Source organism: Capricornis sumatraensis, chromosome 22 (assembly GCF_032405125.1).
Source record: "Capricornis sumatraensis isolate serow.1 chromosome 22, serow.2, whole genome shotgun sequence".
Classification (NCBI taxonomy): domain Eukaryota; kingdom Metazoa; phylum Chordata; class Mammalia; order Artiodactyla; family Bovidae; genus Capricornis; species Capricornis sumatraensis.
The window spans coordinates 49,482,249-49,504,385 of record NC_091090.1 but is presented as its reverse complement, the minus strand read 5'-3'; the positions used below and the strand labels follow the sequence as shown (position 1 = coordinate 49,504,385).

General features: G+C 43.0%; 1 protein-coding gene across 1 annotated transcript in view; it reads right to left on the bottom strand.

Moving 5' to 3' along the window:
• LOC138098006 (uncharacterized) overlaps positions 1–22,137 on the bottom strand; it is a 240,996-nt gene that overhangs the window by 86,799 nt on the left and 132,060 nt on the right. The gene's annotated exons all lie outside the window — the stretch shown is intronic.

Here is a 22,137-nt window from a genome sequence, read left to right as displayed (position 1 = left end):
CTCTTCTGTGACCCCCTAGACTGTAATGAGCTCACCAGGCTCCTCCGTCCATGAGATTTCCCAGGCAAGAACACTGGAGTGGGTTGCCATTTCCTTCTCCAGGGATTTTTCCCGGCTCAGGGATCAAACCCACGTCTCCTGCTTTGACAGATGAGTTCTTTACCACTGAGCCTCCGGGGGAGCCCGAGCTAACTGTTGCTGCTGCTGCTGCTGCTGCTGCTGCTGCTAAGTTGCTTCAGTCATATCTGACTCTGCGCAACCCCATAGACGGCAGCCCACCAGGCTCCCCCACCCCCGGGATTCTCCAGGCAAGAACACTGGAGTGGGCTGCCACTTCCTTCTCCGAGCTTCCAGACTTCCAACATTGAAGGAAAAACCTATCCTTCTTTAAATACAAGGCTTTCTTTGAAAAGTTTGATTTAATAAACAAACGACAAGTCAAGGAGTCAGTTATGGGGATTCCCAGATGACTCTAGTGGTAAAGAACCTGCCTTCCAATGCAGGAGACGTAAGAGACAAGAGATGTGGGTTCAGTCCCTGGGTTGGGAAGATCCCCTGGAGAAGGGCATGGCAACCCACTCCAGTATTCTTGCCTGGAGAACCCCATGGGCAGAGGAGCCTGGCGGGCCACAGTCCACGGGGTCACAAAGAGTCAGACAGGACTGAAGCAACTTGGCACTCACGCTGAGGGCAGCCTCATCCATTTTTAGGACAGCAATCAGGCACACACCTGAAGGAGCCTGTGGTGAGGAAAAATCTGGGAGGTGAGCCACGCTGCTGATTCAGCACCACCTTGTCATAACAGGAACATAACCGAATCACTACTTAGTCACCCAGTGAGTAAACACTGGTGGAGCATCGACTTTGTATGAAGGGTGCAGAGACGGGAGCCCGCTTCAAGGTGACATTCTGCAAGGCGAGAACGAGGCTCTGCGAGTCCCAGCGAGCTGCCCCTGGGAGACGCGAGGAGCTGGCTGAACGCCCTGCTGTGCGCCTCTGACTGCCCCTGCTGCACTGGTTTTCAACTAATTTCTAATATGGGAAGGACTTCATGAGATAATTACCCAATTAATGAGGAAAAGGGGAAAACATTAAATGTGGTTGCAGCAATATTAATAGTCTGACACACGTAAAAACCATTTTCTGAGACTTCTCTTCCAAAGCCCTGTACAAATAAGCAGCTATTTTAATTATTAAATAGAGAAAATAGGGAAATTTTAGCATCAACTAAGATGGCTTTATTATAACTGCCACAAACATTAGTATTGAAAGAAAGAACTATTAATGCTTTTGTTTAGACTTTAGGATCTAATTCCTTGTAAATGTTGTGTAATGAGAAAGTAAAACTAACAGAATTGTTTGGGGAAACAGAATATCCTGGAATAATGCTTTCATTCTGTTCAACCGTGCATGCTCAGTCATTCAGTCATATCTGACTCTTTGCGACCCCATGGATTGTAGCCCCCCAAGGCTCTCTGTTCACGAGGATTTCCCAGGCAAGAATACTGGAGCGAGTTGCCATTTCCTTCTCCAGGGGATCTTCCTGACCCCAGGATTGAACTGGCATCTCATGTGTCTCCTGTGTTGATCAGCAGATTCCTTACACTGTGCCACCTGGGAAGTCCCATTCGGTTCAATATATATATTTTTTTTAATTCCATAAAACCTTTTATCTGCTTGGCCCTGTCCTAAACATTAGGGAAAGAGCCATGAAAACTATGTTTTTGAAAAGCAGGGGGTTTCAAATAATGTATTTTTAGAATGTTTTGAAAATTTTTAAGTATTTTAAGGAATAGACTGCTTTTTTTCCTCCCCTAGGAATTGCACAACTTTGGACAAGACATTGGTGTTTACTGGAAGACTGCAGGAGTGTCAGAAACACAGATCAAGACAATGCTGTTCCCATGGGAAGTTGAGGTCTGTGGTCTATTTGAATCAGTGGTTTTTTTCCTGAAACCATTTCAGTCAAGAAATCAGAATATTACTCTTCTGCCTTCTCCCATTTAATGAAGAGCAGGAAGCCAGATGCCACCAGGCACTAAGGCTGGCGTGGCCAATTCTATGACGGTGAGTTGCCAAGAGGCATGCTCTAAACCCTGGCATTTGCATCCAGAACTGGGAAACCATACTGTAGCGACACTGTATCCATAGACAAGAGGGATGAATAAATCAACGATAAATGAAGTACTAAAAATGTCTAATTCCAATACAGTGCTTCCAGCAACAACTGAAATTAAAAACCTGTTAACACCCAGCTATAGTGCCTACAATCTTGTTGTGAGTGCGCTGAAGCAAAGGTTCACCGTAAAATAAAAGAAGGAAAGACTATGCATTCACAGCTAGGATGTCCTGGCTGCTTCAAACACCCTGGTGCCGAGAAGCAAATGTGTCAAACCCTATATAAATTCAGAAGATGCATGGGTTTAGCACCAGGAAACTTTCCTCCTGCTTTTTAAAGTAAGACACAAACTGGAAACGCCAAGATGCAATGTCAGTTAAAGGACAGTTTTAAAGACACTGATGGGAGCTTTTGGGCTTCCCAGGTGGCGCTAGTGGTAAAGAATCCACCTGCCAGTTCAGGAGACATGAGACAGGGGTTCGATCCCTGGGTTGGGAAGATCCCCTGGAGGAGGGCATGGCAACCCACTCCAGTATTCTTGCCTGGAGAATCCCCATGGACAGAGGAGCCTGGCAGGCTGCAGTCCATAGAGTCTTACAGAGTCGAATAGGACTGAAGTGACTTAGAAAGCACGCATGCATGGAAATGTTCAGGATCTCTGCCAAATTCTATACCTTGAACAGGTACAGGTTAATGGAAATTCATTTCAGCAAGACCTGGGTCCATAATATGTCTATTTGTGTCTCCACACCTTTGGGTCCAGTGAAGTATTAAATATGCAGCTGACATTCCACACATTCTGTGACCTGGGCCTGGAGGAGCATGTGTTTGCTTTCTTAGGAGTCTTCCTGTTCTCCTTTGCTGAGCTGCCAACATAGATAAACTGGACTACATTTCCTAGAATCACCTTTCATATGTGTCAGAATCACCCAAAAGGAGGCTCAAATTATTCTTTAAAAAGTCAGAAGCAGCTACATCATTTGCACGGGCCAGTACAAAATGAAAATGTGGGACCCTTATTCGTTTGCAAGAGCTGTCATCATGAAATACCACAGGCTGGGTGGCTTAAACAACAGAAATTTGTTTTCTTATAATTCCGGAGATTGGAAGTTCAAGGTTGAGGTGCTGGCTGGGTTGGATTCTTTCTCTCTCACTTTTTTTTTTTTTTTTTTAAGGTTAGTTTCTCTTGAGGTCTCTCTCCTTGGCTTGCAAATGGCTGCCTTCTCTCTATGTCCCATTGTGGTCTTTATCCTGTGTATGTATCTTCCTGATATGACTCTATGTGTCTGATTTCCTCTTCTCATAAGGACACCAGTCATATTGGATTAGCACCCACCCTAATGACCTCATTTTAATTTAACCACCTTTTCAAAAACCTTATCTCCAAATACACTAGCAATCTGATTTACCGGGGGTTAGGGCTTCAATGTATGAATCTGGGGGACATGATTCAGCCCATAACAGACACCTTGTTCAAATAGCAAGAAAATAGTGCATTAAAGGTTGCTGTTGCTGTTTAGTCTAAGTCATGTCCAACTCTTGGCAACCCCATGGACTGTAGCCTGTTGGACTCCTCTGTCCATGGGCTTGTCCAGGCAAGAATACTGGAGTGGGTTGCCATTTCCTTCTCCAGGGGATCTGCCAAACCCAAGGATCAAACCCACGTCTCTTGCTGCACTGTCCAGAAGGCTCATTAACTAGGGAAACCCCTCTATTAAAGGTATTAAAACTGGGTTGGCCTCTTGGTGGGTTTGAGCCAAAAGACACACTCAAGGTAAAGAGTGGGAGAAGGAAGGATTTATTACTTTCAGCAAGAAAGAAGTACACTGGGGATCTTTCCCAGAGCATGTCTCCCCAGTAGCAAAAGTGGGGACGTTTTAAGCTAAGGGTAAGGAAATCAACTCTGAGTATTCATTGAAAGGACTAATGCTGAAGCTCCAATACTTTGGCCACCTGATGTGAAAGACTGACTTATTGGAAAAGACCCTGATGCTGGGAAAAATTGAGGGAAGGAGAAGGGGATGACAGAGGAGGAGATGGTTGGATGGCGCCACTGATTCAATGGACATGAATTTGAGCAAGCTCCAGGGGATGGTGATGGGTAGGGAAACCTGGCATGCTGCAGTCCATGGGGTCGCAAAGAGTCAGACACACCTGAGTGACTGAACAATATCCACATATTCGAGAAGGGGCTTGGGAGGTCAACAGAGTTCAAGCTTTGGTTGACTGAAGTCATGAGGTCAGAGGGTCAGAAAGGTCCACATCCTCCTCTCTTAGGTTCTAGTTGGTCTGGTGTTTAACGCCTGCGTGGCATGCATGCTCAGGCGTGTCTGACTCTGCAACCCCATGGACTGCAACCCGCCAAGTTCCTCTGTTGGTGGGATTCTCTAGGCAAGAATACTGGAGCGGGTTGCCATTTCTTTCTCCAGGGGATCTTCCCGACCCAGGGATCGAACCCTTGTCTCTTGCCTCTCCTGCACTGGCAAGTGGGTTCTTTGCCAGCAGAGCAATGGGGCAAGCCTCTCAGGGACCGAGGGACTGAGGAGTTTAGTTTAAATCCTGCAAAACAAATCAAGAAAGTGCTCCAGACTAATCTTAACCACCAGGCTTTAAAACTGATGCAGCGTCTTTGCTACTGTTACTGCTCTTGCCTGATAACAGTCCTTTGTTCCTGCATTCTTTTGTTCCTTCCTCCTTAATCACTGAGGCCAGTTCTAGGGCAAGCATTGGGGCCAAGCTTATACCACAAAAAGGCTTAGGCCCAAAATGGCTTCTTTCATGTAAAGCCTGGTTCTCTTTCTCTGGAGACACCCTACAATGTCTTCTGCCACAAAGACACGGAGCCCTGGACAGAAGAACTCTGGAATCCAGATGGAGCTCAGTCACTTGCAGAGTATTATTCACCAAAAAAAAGAGTCTGCTTTGAGAGCTGGCAAGATATGTCTCTTATAATGATTGTTTACTATGGTTTTTCCAGTAGTCACATATGGATGTGAGAGTTGGACTGTGAAGAAAGCTGAGCACCAAAGAATTGATGCTTTTGAACTGTGGTGTTGGAGAAGACTCTTGAGAGTCCCTTGGACTGCAAGGAGATCCAACCAGTCCATTCTGAAGGAGATCAGCCCTGGGTGTTCTTTGGAAGGAATGATGCTAAAGCTGAAACTCCAGTACTTTGGCCACCTCATGAGAAGAGTTGACTCACTGGAAAAGACTCTGATGCTGGGAGGGATTGGGGGCAGGAGGAGAAGGGGACGACAGAGGATGAGATGGCTGGATGGCATCACCGACTTGATGGAAGTGAGTCTGAGTGAACTCTGGGATTTGGTGATGGACAGGGAGGCCTGGTGAGTGCAGTTCATGGGGTCGCAAAGAGTCGGACACGACTGAGCAACTGATCTGATCTGAGAGGCATACATTTCATAAATAAATATTAAATTGTTTTTATAAGGAATAACTTGATTATTTGTTTTAACATTGTGGTTTGTGCTTTTTTTTTTTTTACAAACTAAGTGTAGAGATCAACAGTCCATGTAAAGACCTTTATTGTTTGCTGTTGAGATTCAAATGTAATGGTTACAATAACCCATGAGAAGTTCCTCATCAATGAGACTGAAGGAAAACCTGTCACAGAAAGTAGCATTCTGCCTGTTAGGAAAGAGAACTCCTATCAGTTATCTTAAACTCATTTTTAAATACATGTAATGTCTTTTCAGAAATGAAGAGGGTACCAAGCAAGAGAATCTATTTCAGAAAGGATTACCAATCTTGTTTTCAATTCTTATAATATTGTAGTAAAGTTGAACCTAAATTATCAGGCAAGTAAATAAATAGGGCTTATCTGGTGGCTCAATGGTAAAGAATCTACCTTCAGCAGGTTGGATCCCTGGGTTGGGGAGATGCCCTGGAGAAGGGCATGGGAACCTACTCTAGTATTCTCGCCTGGAGAATTCCATGGACAGAGGAGCCTGGTGGGCTACAGTCCATAGAGTTGCAAAGAGTCAGACGTGACTGAAGCAATGCAGCACGCAAAATAAATAATACAATCATTCACACTTAAAAAAAAATAGTGTAGTGGCAGTGTAAAGTCAAAGTACCTTCTTTAACTGAAAGAAAAGAGCAATTTGGAGGTTATCTGGTAAACAATGCATAACAAATTATATCAGTAGCTAGTTAAAAGCCTTTTAAAAATAGGTTATCCAGTGTCTTTAAGTAATAAGATTGGCCAAGAAGCTCTGAGACATTCAAATGCTAATTCACAAAATAAATTTAAAAAGAAAATTTCTCTGCACCCTCCACCCCTAAATTAACTTCGTGTTTCCCAGATAACTCAGTTGGTAAACAATCCACCTGCAATGCAGGAGACCCCGGTTTGATTCCTGGTTTGGGAAGATCCACTGGAGAAGGGATAGGCTACCCACTCCAGCATTCTTGGGCTTCCCTTGTGACTTAGCTGGTAAAGAATCTGCCTGCAATGCTAGAGACCTGGGTTCGATCCTTGGGTTGTGACGATCCCCTGGAGAAGAGAAAGCCTACCCACTCCAGTATTCTGGCCTGGAGAATTCCGTGGACTGTATACTCCATGGGTTGCAAAGTGCCAGACACAACTGAGGGATTTTTGCTTTCACTTTCACTTTTAGATTGAAAGGGCTAAAAATATGACAGGACACTCTTGATAAATTCAAATGAAGGTCCCAAGATTAAGAGCACAGTAAGTTTATGAGGCAATGGCAACCCACTCCAGTACTCTTGCCTGGAAAATCCCATGGATGGAGGAGCCTGGTCGGCTGCAGTCCATGGGGTCTCGAAGAGTCGGACACGACTGAGTGACTTCACTTTCTCTTTTCACTTTCTTGCATTGGAGAAGGAAATGGCAACCCACTCCAGTGTTCTTGCCTGGAGAATCCCAGGGACGGGGGACCCTGGTGGGCTGCCAACTGTGGGGTCGCACAGAATCGGACACGACTGAAGCGACTTAGTAGCAGTAGCAGCAGCAAGTTTACGATGTTTGACTTAACAGTTCTGTCCAAACCAGTTTTATTTTCCTAAACCCAGGAAAATAAATCATTTATAGGACATTAAATCCTTGGTCTTCCAAGGAGAAAACTAGGCTGAAAACTTGGTAAATTTTGTCTTCAGTTAATTTTTATATTAAGGGAGATTTTATCGGGAAGGAACAAAAAAACGTGTTTGGTGTGGCAATACTTTGATAAGCTTATATGTGACTGGAACAATGCCAAGTACTTTGAGACCAAATCCTTGTGAATTTGAAGAATAGTCCTGTACAAATTCTCACTTCCCTTTACCTGTCATTGTATTCTTATTGGCAAAAGGAGGGAACATTAGCTAGTATTTGGTCAGTCCATCAACTCATTAGGAATATAACTTACAACCAGATATGTGTGCATATATACTAGGGTGCTGGTATTGATTATAGAAAGAGGAGAACTCAAACTTGAGTATTTTTGTTGCTTCTTAGATTAAAGCTACTGTTAGTCAAGTTCTTTTGTTTTTTTCTTTTCACTGAAACAAATATGAAGAGGAAGGTGGATTTTTCTCTCACATAAATTAGTTCAGCCATAGGTATTAATAGACTGTGACCATCCTAATGTTCTTTAGGTGACTCTAAATAATAAAAGTTATGACAGTTCAGATTCAGGGAATTAAAATCTTGAAGAGATTTTGCTTTTGTACCCTTAATTTCATCAATAGTATCTGACTCATAGTATGTTAAATGGATTAATTAGTACAGAGAACAACCACAATATTTCTCAATTTGTATGCACTGTGTAAAAAAAAAAAAAAAAGAAGAAGAACAGTATTATCTTGGAATAATTCAGGAAGACTGGCAATAGTGGCCATGTGGAAAACTTTCAAAAATGCTTATCCAGAGAATTAAATACATAATATTTATTACCCCAAAAGGTGAGAAAGTGCAGACTTTCTTCAAAATCTAAAATGTAACGCTGGTATTTCCTGTGGTGTCCCATACCTATATTATTCTATCCACTGTGGTCCCTGTGAGTCAGTGATGGTATATAGTCCTTTGCAGTGTCTTCCTGGAATCAACTGGAAAACTAAGTAAGTTCAGACACAGGAAATTATACGTGTATCCAGACAGAAAAATTGATAGCAAAATGACAGCAAAACACATATTTAGCTTGGTACAGGTCAAAAGAACAAAGTGATTCCTTGATCCTTTTACAGTATTTACTGTGTTTCATTGATCTTGATGGGCATGCCAAATCCATCCCTTCACTTCTCAAGAGGCAGAGAAGACTAGTTCTATTACACACAGCAGAGCTGCAAGTCACTGTGTCTCTCCACAACAGAGCCCCAAACCCCATTCCATGAAGACTGGTCTAACACCCATCAGAACAGCTTACTTATTTGCCCACACTGCACCAACCAACAAGAGCCCCCAGACGCCGGGAAATGGATCACCTTCTTCAGTGGCTTACCTGTGATACAGTGTCCCAGTGGGTTGACCTCAGCACTGGGACTGGGGCAGAACTGGGGACTGTTCCTCTCCTGCCTCTAGGGATTAATCCTGTTTGAGACCAGCAATCTTCAGGGCAGAATCAAGTAAGGAGACCCCTACCTCCAACAAGTTTTGTGGTGCTGGGTATTCTTGGTTGATGCAGATAGATAAAATACATAGCCCTACCACTAGATGCCAAGATTCTTAAGCTTGACTGTGCAGTTCAGTTCAGTCACTCAGTCGTGTCCGACTCTTTGCAACCCCATGAATCACAGCACACCAGGCCTCCCTATCCGTCACCAAATCCCAGAGTTCACTCAGATTCACGTCCATCGAGTCAGTGATGCCATGCAGCCATCTCATGCTTGGTCGTCCCCTTCTCCTCCTGCCCCCAATCCCTCCCAGCATCAGAGTCTTTTCCATGAGTCAACTCTTCACATGAGGTGGCCAAAGTACTGGAGTTTCAGCTTTAGCATCATTCCTTCCAAAGAACACCCAGGGCTGATCTCCTTCAGAATGGACTGGTTGGATCTCCTTGCAGTCCAAGGGACTCTCAAGAGTCTTCTCCAATGCCACAGTTCAAAAGCATCAATTCTTCGGTGCTCAGCCTTCTTCACAGTCCAACTCTCACATCCATACAACTACTGGAAAAACCGTAACCTTGACTAGACGGACCTTAGTCAGCAAAGTAATGTCTCTGCTTTTGAATTTGCTATCTAGGTTGATCATAACTTTTCTTCCAAGGAGTAAGCGTCTTTTAATTTCATGGCTGCAATCACCATCTCCAGTGATTTTGGAGCCCCCAAAAAATAAAGTCTGGCACTGTTTCCACTGTTTCCCCATCTATTTCCCATGAAGTGATGGGACCAGATGCCATGATCTTCGTTTTCTGAATGTTGAGCTTTAAGCCAACTTTTTCACTCTCCTCTTTCACTTTCATCAAGAGGCTTTTTAGGTCCTCTTCACTTTCTGCCATAAGGGTGGTGTTATCTGCATATCTGAGGTTATTGATATTTCTCCCGGCAATCTTGATTCCAGCTTGCATTTCTTCCAGTCCAGCGTTTCTCATGATGTACTCTGCATAGAAGTTAAATAAGCAGGGTGACAATATACAGCCTTGACGTACTCCTTTTCCTATTTGGAGCCAGTCTGTTGTGCCATGTCCAGTTCTAACTGTTGCTTCCTGACCTGCATACAGATTTCTCAAGAGGTAGGTCAGGTGGTCTGGTATTCCCATCTCTCAGATATTTCCACAGTTTATTGTGATCCACACAGTCAAAGGCTTTGGCATAGTCAATAAAGCAGAAATAGATGTTTTTCTGGAACTCTCTTGCTTTTTTCCATGCAAAAAAGCAAAATGGCTGTCTGGCGAGGCCTTACAAATAGCTGTGAAAAGAAGAGAAGCGAAAAGCAAAGGAGAAAAGGAAAGCTATAAGCACCTGGATGCAGAATTCCAAAGAATAGCAAGAAGAGACAAGAAAGCCTTCCTCAGCAATCAATGCAAACAAATAGAGGAAAACAACAGAATGGGAAAGACTAGAGACCTCTTCAAGAAAATTAGAGATACCAAGGGAACATTTCATGCAAAGATGGGCTCGATAAAGGACAGAAATGGTAGGGACCTAACAGAAGCAGAAGAGATTAAGAAGAGGTGGCAAGAATACACAGAAGAACTGTACAAAAAAAGATCTTCATGACCTGGATAATCACGATGGTGTGATCACTCATCTAGAGCCAGACATCCTGGAATGTGAAGTCAAGTGGGCCTTAGAAAGCATCACTATGAACAAAGCTAGTGGAGGTGATGGAATTCCAGTTGAGCTATTTCAAATCCTGAACGATGATGCTGTGAAAGTGCTGCACTCGATATGCCAGCAAATTTGGAAAACTCAGCAGTGGCTACAGGACTGGAAAAGGTCAGTTTTCATTCCAATCCCAAAGAAACAGAGTGCCAAAGAATGCTCAAACTACCACACAATTGCACTCCTCTCACATGCTAGTAAAGTAATGCTCAAAATTCTCCAAGCCAGGCTTCAGCAATACGTGAACCGTGAACTTCCTGATGTTCAAGCTGGTTTTAGAAAAGGCAGAGGAACCAGAGATCAAATTGCCAACCTCCGCTGGATCATGGAAAAAGCTTGACTGTAAGAAGTGGTAAATTCCTGAGTCTACTGGGATACAGAAAAGGAAACGTGCCTTGTCTTCTGAAAATATAAGTGACTAAAAATTGAAATGTTAGAAAAACTACATATCTTGAAATGGTTGATTTTTTTTTTGCAATTGAAAAAGTATCAGAATTTGAGTTAGTCTATTAATGTTAAGAGATTTATTGTGTGCCTTGCACTGCTTGAAGGGCTTTGTTGTTGCTGAGATGCTGAGTCATGAAACCCCACAGACTGTGTAGCCAGCCAGGCTCCTCTGTCCTCCACTGTCTCCCGGAGTTTGCTCAAATTCATGTCCATTGAGTCAATGATACTATATAACCATCTCATCCTCTCTGTTCATAACATTGTATAGGAGGCAGTGACCAAAACCATCCCAAGGAAAAAGAAATGCAAGAAACGCAAAGCGGTTGTCTGGGGAGGCTTTATAAACAGCTGAGGAAAGAGAAGGGCAAGGTTTTGTTTGTACCAACCCCTTTAATCATTACCATATCCCTATGAGATGACACTGCCATTATGCCTCAGGAAAATCTAATCTAGGACATTATTCATTGATAAAGCCAAAATCTGAACTCAAGTAGTCAACTGCACGGCTTGCACTTGGAAACACTCAACTAAGCTACATTTCCAGAGGAAAGTGTCTCTGAGGAACATCCCACAAAAGTTCAGAGGAATAAAACTGCCTCAAATCAGCAGCAATAGTGAATTAAACCTTTCATTTTGCATAATGACCCTCGGTCTCTATGAAGCATAATCTGCTTTGTTCAACTTGCGCTAGTGAATGTTTAGTTAGTAAAGTATCCTTTCCAGCTCTGAGGTTTGATGATGCTTTTAGTTCTTAAAGGAAATGGTGCATGCTGGTTTAATAACAGTGCTTATTCTGTTAAATCAGTACTCAAATATTTTGAAGAAATCATTCAAAAATATACTTACTCAAAACAAAATAGACAAAATCATCTAGTTAGCTCCATGCTTTCTAAACCTAGCCTTCTAAACTTAGTAGTTGAATATCCCTAAATTCAATAGAATAGCTCATCAACCCTATGCCCAACCCTAAAAATCAATCCTGACCCCCAGGAATAGAGTCCTAATGAAAGCCTTATGAAAAAGGCCCCCAGCAGGGCAGAGAGAATTGTTGCAATGGGCTCCATACATTTTTGGTACCTACGTCTCTAGTAACTATTTCCCACTAGACAAAATTCTCCATCAGTAATTCAATAATCTCCCTCGAAGCCCCATCCTCAGTGGATGAAATTCCTTACCCATCCCTTCAGTTTCTTTATGAGTAAACCACTGATTCCTGTGTGACTGCTCCATTGTACAAGGAGAACGTGACTTAGAAAGTCTGGATCCAACACTAAGAGGTGTGATGGTTACTAACTGGGTGCACTTCAGTGAGTTACTCAACTCCCTCAACCTATAGTTCCTACATTTGCAAGTTAGCAGTTCCCATGACAATGGACTTAGTGGCCCTGAGTACACTGTTAAGACTTTGCTAGTACAGGCTGAGGCTGACGCATTTTTGTATTCCCAGTGCCTAATCCAGTCCATGTTCATAAGTGAGTGTGTACTGTATCCATACATGGAAGAATATGTAAGCAAACTTCCTTGTAACACTTTCAGTTCAGTTCAGTTCAGTCACTCAGTCGTGTCCAACTCTTTGCGACCCCATGAATCACAGCACGCCAGGCGTCCCTGTCCATCACCATCTCCCAGAGTTCACTCAAACTCACGTCCATCGAGTAGGTGATGCCATCCAGCCATCTCATCCTCTGTCGTCCCCTTCTCTCCCGCCCCCAATCCCTCCCAGCATCAGAGTTTTTTCTAATGAGTCAACTCTTCGCATGAGGTGGCCAAAGTACTGGAGTTTAAGCTTTAGCATCATTCCTTCCAAAGAAATCCCAGGGCTGATCTCCTTCAGAATGGACTGGTTGGATCTCCTTGCAGTCCAAGGCACTCTCAAGAGTCTTCTCCAATACCACAGTTCAAAAGCATCAATTCTTCGGCACTCAGCTTTCTTCACAGTCCAACTCTCGTATCCATACACGACCACAGGAAAAACCATAGCCTTGACTAAATGGACCTTTGTTGGCAAAGTAATGTCTCTGCTTTTGAATATGGTACTAGGTTGGTCATAACTTTTCTTCCAAGGAGTAAGCGTCTTTCAATTTCATGGCTGCAGTCATCACCTGCAGTAATTTTGGAGCGCCCAAAGATAAAGTCCGACACTGTTTCCACTGTTTCCCCATATATTTGGTCCTTCCTAAAACAGAGTTCCAGACTTCCCTTTCTGACATACCCCACTGGATCCTAATTCTCAGTAATACTCTGCCATCTAAAGCTAACTCCCCTCTGGTGCAGGTTTGGGGTTCCATCTCACAAGGCAGAATGGGGACTAATGACTTGAAGTGGTATTTTCTCCCCCTGCATTACACCTGCTCGTCATACAATCAAAGCTCAAAGCATCATAAGAATTAATTTCTGCTTTCAAGGACAGCTCCTTTTCCCCCCCACTAGACAGTCAGCCACCGCTGTAAATCCTCTAAGGCAATCCTGGAGACAAATGCTGATGGTCATGCTGAAACACATGAGCAAACAGGCTCAGAGATGGGTTGATAGCTTCCGTACTGAAGCCACATCATTATGAGCTGGCAAAAAGTTAGGTCAGATATGGCCAACACCTGGAAAAATCACAGAGGCATCCAAATACTGTCGCCCATGGCAGAAAACCAAAGACTGGAAGTGAATTTCCTCCATACTATCCACTCCAATGATGAACAGTTGGATAAGAAGTAGCGACTCTCATTAAGCTTGCCAGTACATCATTGGGAAGCTTGTCAGCTCGAATGTGGCAACAATGTACCATCGAGATAGAGATGAACATTCAAGCCTCCAGAGCTGCCTGTCCACACAATTACCTTAATGTGTCCCAGATTTGAACCCATCACTGATGTCCCCATTAGTTACTGGACTTATTCCACTAGCACCACCCAAATGCCACTCTCCAAGTCAAATGGTGGCATCAAATCTCCACCAGCAAACCTTGGAGGCTGTCCAGCTCACAGAGGCTGAGGCCAATCTAATCAAAAGGCAGCACTTTGGGGAAAGAGTTTGTCAACAGAATGAGCGGAAAGCCAATTCTACAACTTTTTATGATAATCTACAAAGGGGGAAAGGACAGAGAAAACACAGCAACTCCAAAAGCCATTTACTGAGCAATTACACGTTCCCATCATTCTTCTCAGTGATACTAGGCAAAAAAACATGGCGGTGCACAGCCTTTGCTTTCAAGGAAACTGTAGTAAAGAAAAGGACATCAATAGCAGGTGTAGAGCATTTATAAACTTGAAGGTCAGGACACCTAGGTGAGAACTCAGCTGTGACTCTTACTTGCTTACGTCACAAGACAAAGTATCTAAATGTCCAAGCTTCAGTTTCCCCCATCTAGGTAATAAGCAAAAGATATACTGTTTGGTAGATAGGAAAGAGAAACCTGGTATGTTATGCAGATTAAAAATAAAACTGGGTTAAGTGAACTTCAAATGGATTGCCATTCATTTCAAATTGTGTGCCTTGCTATTTGCTTTAACTGTAGAAGAACAGATTTATAATTCATATATTTGGGAAGAGAGAGAAACAGAGAAAACAGAGAGAGGTTAAAAAAGAGAGAGAGAGAGGTAAAAGAGAGAGAGAGAGAGAGAAACAGAAAGGTCAGAAATCAAATTAAAAATAAGAATAAAAATCTCTATTCCCACATTCATAAACTGAATTATCTAGAGGAGACTTGTGAGGCCTGATAAATCCCCAAACAACTTTAATTTAAAATATCCTGAGAACTGCTGTTCTTAAGTTATTCCCTTGGTTCCAATCTGCTATCAGCCAGAATCAGAAAGGTACCCAAGATGAGAATAAATGTAAGATTTACTATTATTGAGCTCGATTCTCCTGTTCTAGACCCACAGGGTGCAACAAGCATCTCTCCCAGCATGGCACAAAGAGGAAACGAAGGGAGGAAAGAGAAATTCTTCCAGCTGTGCTCTTTCCAGGAGCGCCCACACTTCTAAAAGCCTCAGTGTAACTCGTGGCTTTCCTCCTCGCCAGGTTCATGACACGTGACTCAGTGGCTATGTCAAACATGCGTGCCTGTTGTTTGGAGGTCATGCCTGCTGAATAGTCCTAATATACCACCTGCTGTGGTTTAGTCACTCGGTCATGTCCAGGTCTTTGTGACCCCGTGGACTGTAGCCCTCCAGGCCCCTCTGTTACTGGGATTTTCCACGCAAGAGTACTGGAGTGGGTTGCTATTTCCTCCTCCTGCTGGACCAAGGGATTTAATTAAAATGGTCAACTGATTTCCATTGTAGCTGGAGGCAGCACGGCATGGTGATCACGTTTGGAGGTTATCTTGGGTATGAATTCCACCTTGACCACTTGGCAGGCATGTAACTTTGACGACTTTAACTCATCTCTCCCTGCCTGAGTTTCCTCATCTGTAAAATGGGCACAATGATGTTACCTATACCACAGGGCTGTTGAGGGACTGAGAAAGATAGACGAGAACAGTTAGAATAGTTCTCATAGAGGGGACACGGAATAAGTGTTAGTAATTTATTACTGACATCAATGGAAATACATGAAAAAAAGTGCCTTTGTTTTTTTTTTTTTTAATCCTTCATTCTGTTTAGTGCCTAGTATGAAGGCTTGAATGGAGCTTCTGGAAGTCAGGAAGAGAGACTATCCCAAAAATTTAGCCATCAAAATAGAAATGAAAAAAGGGAACAATTTTCAGAGATGTTACAAAGAAAAGCAGGTAAAGAGAAGAGGGGTGTGGCCTGATCCACTTCACTGATCCTTGGAGGCCCGCACAGAAGTGGCTCAACCTGGGAAGACGGTGACCCCGAAGGGCCAGGTGGTGATGGGCAGCAGCAGTGTGAATGGTACCCAAGGGAAGCTGGGAAGATTGTCCTTAAGTGAAACCAGTATACTCTGTTCTCTGCACTCCTAAGAGGTGAAAACTACATCTCCTTGAATTCTTTCAAAGCATCTATATAGAGTTCTGTTTACTTACTGGTAAGTTTGGGAGGCCTGGCATGCTGCAATTCATGGGGTCGAAAAGAGTCGGGCACGACTGAGCGACTGAACTGAACTAAACTGAAGTTTCTCATTACTGCAGGGGGTAACTGGATTTTTAAAAAATTGTGAGGGATAGTGAAACTGAGATAATATGATAACTAATTAATCTAAATGATATTTAACAAATCTTTAAACCCTAGACAAATGCAAAGATAGATGATTAGACAGATGATGGAATATAAAGAGAGCAATAAATAGATTGACTTTTGACTTGGGATTTTAGTGAATTAAACTGGTACTAATAATTTTTAAAACAGGGACAAGAATTTTAACTCAATATTAGTTAAAACTTTTAAACTGTCAAAATGTCCAAAATGAGTGGGTGGCCTTAAAATACAGTAAGTGCTCCTTCCCTGAAACTATTAGCTTCGGTTTATGACAACTGAGCAGGAAGCTGTTAATAAGCATCCACCCTTAGGTGGAAAGGAATATGGTAAGAATAAGGGACAGCGAGATGGAGCTTAATACTAAAAATTCTTATAGTCTTTTCCTCCAAAATCCCTGTAAAATGTCAAAGAGAATACTTAAAAACCAAAAACCTTAAAGTATTAAATAGCTTAGTTACTGGGACAAGGATACCTTTAGGCTTCCCTGGTGGCTTAAATGCTAAAGCATTTTTGCCTTCAATGCAGGAGACCCAGGTTTGATCCCTGGATTGGAAAGACCCGCTGGAGAAGGGAATGGTTACCCACTCCAGTATTCTGGCCTGGAGAATTCCATGGGCAGGGGAGTTTGGGGGGCTATAGTCCAGGGGGTCACAAAGAGTCAAACATAACTGAGTGACTTTTTATTTGTTCCATGTTATGTAAGAATCCAGTTATTAAGCTAGATACAAACAAGGTAAATATACATTTGTCTCTTTAAGTTAGGAATAGACCATAATTGATGTCAATTGTTTTCCTTCCTAGAAATTTTCTACTCACTCTGCATCTTTTCAACAAGACACAGGCTACTGATCTATATTTCAAAAAGATGATGTACCATCAGCATTGTTAGGAACCTTAAATTCTTGCTTGTCTTCAGAGAGATAACACCCATCTGTTGAGAACACCAATTGAATTAATGATTCTGAAATCATATAAGCTATTGCCATATTCCAATCTGAGTAAGACAAAATCCAAAGCAGTTTAGGTAACATAAAATACTGAATAATCATGAAAATTAGTGGATTGCGAAATGAATGACCACCTACCGTCACCGATGAAGCTGGCCCAAGACACGCCAGTTTATTAAAGAAGGCATAAAGTATATGAGAGTGAAAGAATTTACAATGCCTGAAGCTCAAAATACACCCACTCAATTGTTTTCTTGGTGCTGTTTGCAAACTATTACAACAGAACATTATCCATTCTACTGGTCGCTTGTGTTTTTGCCTCAAATAAATCCCTACATTGCCTCCTGCCCAGCTTTGCCCTTCCATCACTTAAATCATGTGGCTTGAATTTGAACTGGCTCATAATCTGAAACTCCTGGATATTTAAAGCTTATCACTGATGTCATATTAGGTTTCCAGACAGTTGGCTAAATTAATTCTTCTCAGCTCATTCTCCACCTCTCCAACTGAATCAGTGTGGCATCCATGAGATGAACCTTCTGCACCATACTGTGCCCATTTTCCAAATTGTACCTAGTTACACACTATGCATTGATGGAGGCCAGACAACAGGAAACAATTCTAATACCAAGGGTCCAGAATCTAGGACACCACGTAAACTTGACAAATGCGGGATTAGCGAACACCTGCTCCTCGATGCATCAGGGCTGCCTGTGTGCAGGGTCATTGTCTCACTAAGACTGCTTTCAGCTATGAGCAGCATCCAAGAATATGGGGGGGGGGGAGTGCACTTCATTATCTCAGGCAAAATAAACCTTGAGACACCTAGAAAGAGGTTATAAGCAAAAGCATGACATAACGGGGCGCTCCCATTTTCTTCCTCATGTAGACACTTCCAGGGGCTTCCCTGGTGGCAAAAGGAGAAAGGGGCAGCGGAGGACGAGATGGGTAGATGGCATCACAGACTCAGTGGACATGAATTGGAGCAGACGCTGGGAGACAGTGGAGGACAGCAGTCCATGGAATCGCAAAAAACCAGACACAACTTAGTGAGTAAACAACAGCAAAGACACAAACGAGGAGGAAGCTGACATGATGTGGGACTGATCCTGAGACCAACGGCTTGCTTCTAGCCAACAGGAAATGACAACGGTGAAGGGGTTTACAGAAGCAGTTAGATCTCAGATAGCTGATTTGGAGTTAATGTATTCTGGTTATTCTGGGAAGTCCTGACTTCATCAGGTAAAAGCTTCAGGGTCCCTCCCCAAGGTGACAGACTCCCCTGGCAGGTTTCATAAAGTGGTAGCCATGGTAAAGGGGCCGCATTGCATGGAACTCTCGGCCCCGCATGCAGGAAATAGGCAGCACAAAGCCAAGGCCTCCCCTCACTCAGCCACAGGACAGAAACCCTGGCCGGAGTCTGAATGAGCCGAAGGCAGTCCCTTCCCTGTTACGCCCCCAGATGGTAACACAGCCCTGCTGACACCTTGACTGTGGCTTTGTGAGAGCCCAAGAAGAAATCATGAGATTAAACCATGTGTTTCATTCTGAGCTGCCCAGCTGTGTGCTTAGTCGCTCAGTCATGTCTAATTCTTTGTGACCCCATGGACTGTAGCCCACCAGGCTCCTCTGTCCACGGGATTCTCCAGGCAAGAATACTGAAGTGGGTTGCCATTCCCTTCTCCAGGGGGCTCTTCCCAACTCAGAGATCAAATCCAGGTCTCCCGCATTGCAGGCGGATTCTTTACCATCTGAGTCACCAGGGAAGCCTAGGAACACTGGACTGGGTAACCCATCCTTTCTCCAGGTGATCTTCCCAACCCAGGAATTGAACCGGGGTCTCCTACATTGCAGGCAGATTCTTTACAAGCTGAGCTACCAGCGAAGCCCTCTGTGTGTAATTTGTTATGCAGTAATAGAACACTGCTACGGCTAAGTCACTTCAGTCGTGTCCAACTCTGCGCGACCCCATAGAGAGGCAAGAACACTGGAGTGGCTTGCCATTTCCTTCTCCAATGCAAGAAAGTGAAAAGTGAAAGTGAAGTCTCTCAGTGGTATCTGACTCTTAGCGACCCCATGGACTGCAGCCTTCCAGGCTCCTCTGTCCATGGGATTTTCCAGGCAAGAGTACTGGAGTGGGCTGCCATTGCCTTCTCCAACAGAACGCTAACACATGGTAATTACTGGTCTGGTATCTCTTTTCTACCATCAATGTCTGAGTTTCTCACTGCAATCTTTTATTTATTTATTTATTTACTTCTTTATTTAGTGGAAGGGAACTTTATTTATTTTATTTTATGCTGTTTTCTTCCAGCTTTATTAAGATACAACTGACATATAGCACTGTATGCAGGTCTTTTATTTACCAAAATATTTTGCTTCTCAAAAACAAACAGGTCATTATTTTAACGGTATAAATACAACTAGAAAGTTTATCATTGTGGGGGTTTGTAGAGATAAAGAAAGCCTCAGTCAGTAACAATAGCAAACATTCCTTGAGCATTTACTATGTGCTATGAGCATTTATACTGCTCCATTTTTTTAAAAAAATGCATATTTGAGCTCACTAAAATAAGGCAGGTACTATTGTTGTTGTTTAGTTGCTAAGTTGTGTCTGACTCGATGCCATGGATTGTAGCCCACCCTGCCGGGCTCCTCTGTCCATGAGATTTCCCAAGCCAGAAGACTAGAACGGATTGCCGTTTCCTTCTCCAGGGGATCTCCAGGGGCTCTCCAGGGGACCTTCCAACCCAGAGATCAAACACAGATGTCCTGTGTCTCCTACACTGGAGGCAGATTCTTTACCCGGGAATTTATTCAGTCACCAGGGAAACCCAGGTACTATTAGCTCTGTTTTAAAGATAACTTTATTTTTTTTTTTTTAAACAGAAACTGAGGTGCAAGGAGTTTGAGAAACTTGTCTAAGTAATTCATAATGCTGGTCAGTTTGGGTTTAGGTATTATGGCCCCAGAACCTATATACCTAGCCATTAAGATGTGGTTCTTCTTAGTATGATTAGCTGGTCATACTTTGCTGCTAAGTCACTTCAGTCGTGTCCGACTCTGTGCAACCCCACAGATGGCAGCCCACCAGGCTCCCCCATCCCTGGGATTCTCCAGGCGAGAACACTGGAGTGGGTTGCCGTTTCCTTCTCTATGGTCATGCACCTAATACGATAGAGATATCAGTCAATAACTATCCAGTTACATGAGGACCATTGATAAATTACTGGCAGAAATATTCCTCCATAGGGATTCACTTTGCTGCGCCATCCTAAGCTGCCTTGGTTCTCACTCCTCCTCCACGGCATCTTATCTTCACCCATATCCCCCCGACACTGTGGAATACGCCAGCAATGCTTGAACACATTGCTTTGTAAAAGTCATCTACTGCACACTCTAAAGTCCCCTGCTGACTCTGAGCTCAGTCAGGTGACATGCTCTAGTGCAACGAGAACTGGAGAGGAATGAGCCAGCTGAGTATTGGGGAAATGAGCCACCTAACAATGGCAGCCATTACTTTCTTGGGCTTCAAAATCACTGCAGACAGTGACTGCAGCCATGAAATTAAAAGATACTTGCACCTTGGAAGAAAAGCTATGACAAACCTAGACAGCATATTAAAAAGCAGAGACATCACTTTTACTAAAAACATCCATATAGTCAAAGCTTTGGTTTTTCCAGTAGTCATGTACGGGTGTGAGAGTTGGACCATAATGAAAGCTGAGTGCCGAAGAATTGATGCTTTCGAACAGTGGTGCTGGTGAACTCTTGGGAGTCCCTTGGACAGCAAGAGGATCCAACCAGTCCATCCTAAAGGAAATCAACCCTGAATGTTCATTGGAAGCACTGATGCTGAAGCTGAAGCCCCAATAATTTGGCCACCTGATGTAAAGAACTGACTCACTGGAAAAGACCCTGATGCTGGAAAAGATCGAAGACAGGAGAAGGAGGGGATGACAGAGGATGAGATGGTTGGATGGCATCACTGACTGAATGGACATGAGTTTGAGCAAGCTCTGGGAGTTGGTGAAGGACAGGGAAGCCTGGTGTGCTGCAGTCCATGGGGTCTCAAAGAGTCAGACACAACTGAGTGACTGAATAAAAACAACAAAATCTCTCTGAACTTTGGATAAATAATCTGTAAAATTGGCTGAAGGATATCACCTCATCAGGATATTTTGAAGACCAAATGAAAAAAGAAAAGGTATGGGAATGTCATTAGGAGATTTATAAACTATCAAATTCTGCAGAATCACATGTGGTTATTTTGTTGTCATAGAGGTGGATACACAACGTTATTTTTTTTCTCTTTTGTGAAGAATAATTATGAAGAGATAAATTTGGAGACCCCTAAGAAAGCTTGTTAGTGCAAGAAATTTTTTTTTTTTTTTGGCCACACTGCACAGCATGTGGGATCTTAATTTCCTGACAAGGGATTGAGCCTGTGTCCCCTACATCGGACGCATGGAGTCCTAACCACTGGATGACCAGGGAAGTCCCCTTAGTGCAAGAATTTTATACTTAAAAAAAAAAAATCACTTGATAGAAAAGAGATATTACTACTCTTCTACCAAACTGGGAAATGCTTTATTCTGGTCGTGGTGCAGACACAATATTGCAATAGATTTTTGGGGTTGGTTCTTTACGACATTTTTTTTTTTTGACCATTAGGTCTCAGGATATATTTAAATGGTGAAAAACAAATATACTTTGAGGTGACTGTAACTACTCTTCAATTTGCTGAGATGAGTATATATCTATTTAACCCTTAAGAAGTGGCGAGGGGTGAACAGAAGGCATCATGGGTGGATTATGGGAGCCTTTTCCAAAAGGCCACGTTTATTTTCAAGTGTTTAGATTGCCGAGACAAGGATTTCTCTCCAACGTCCAATTCATCATCCTCCTTACTCACTGTAAAATCAATCTGTTCTGTTTGTATGACATAAACAACAAGTCATTTCTCAAGAATGAGGCAGACCATATGTGAAGGTGTTTTGGAAAAGCACAATAGGGAATACGCCAATCAAAGGAGCATCTGCATTTTATTTCAATGTCAAATCACATGTGAGTTATAAAAAGGAAAGTGTATCACTTGTATTGAAGAATAACTTTCCTGTTGTGATATTTATAGTTAACTCATACCTTCCCTAAGCAACAAATGGATGCCAGTCATGTAAATGAATGGGCC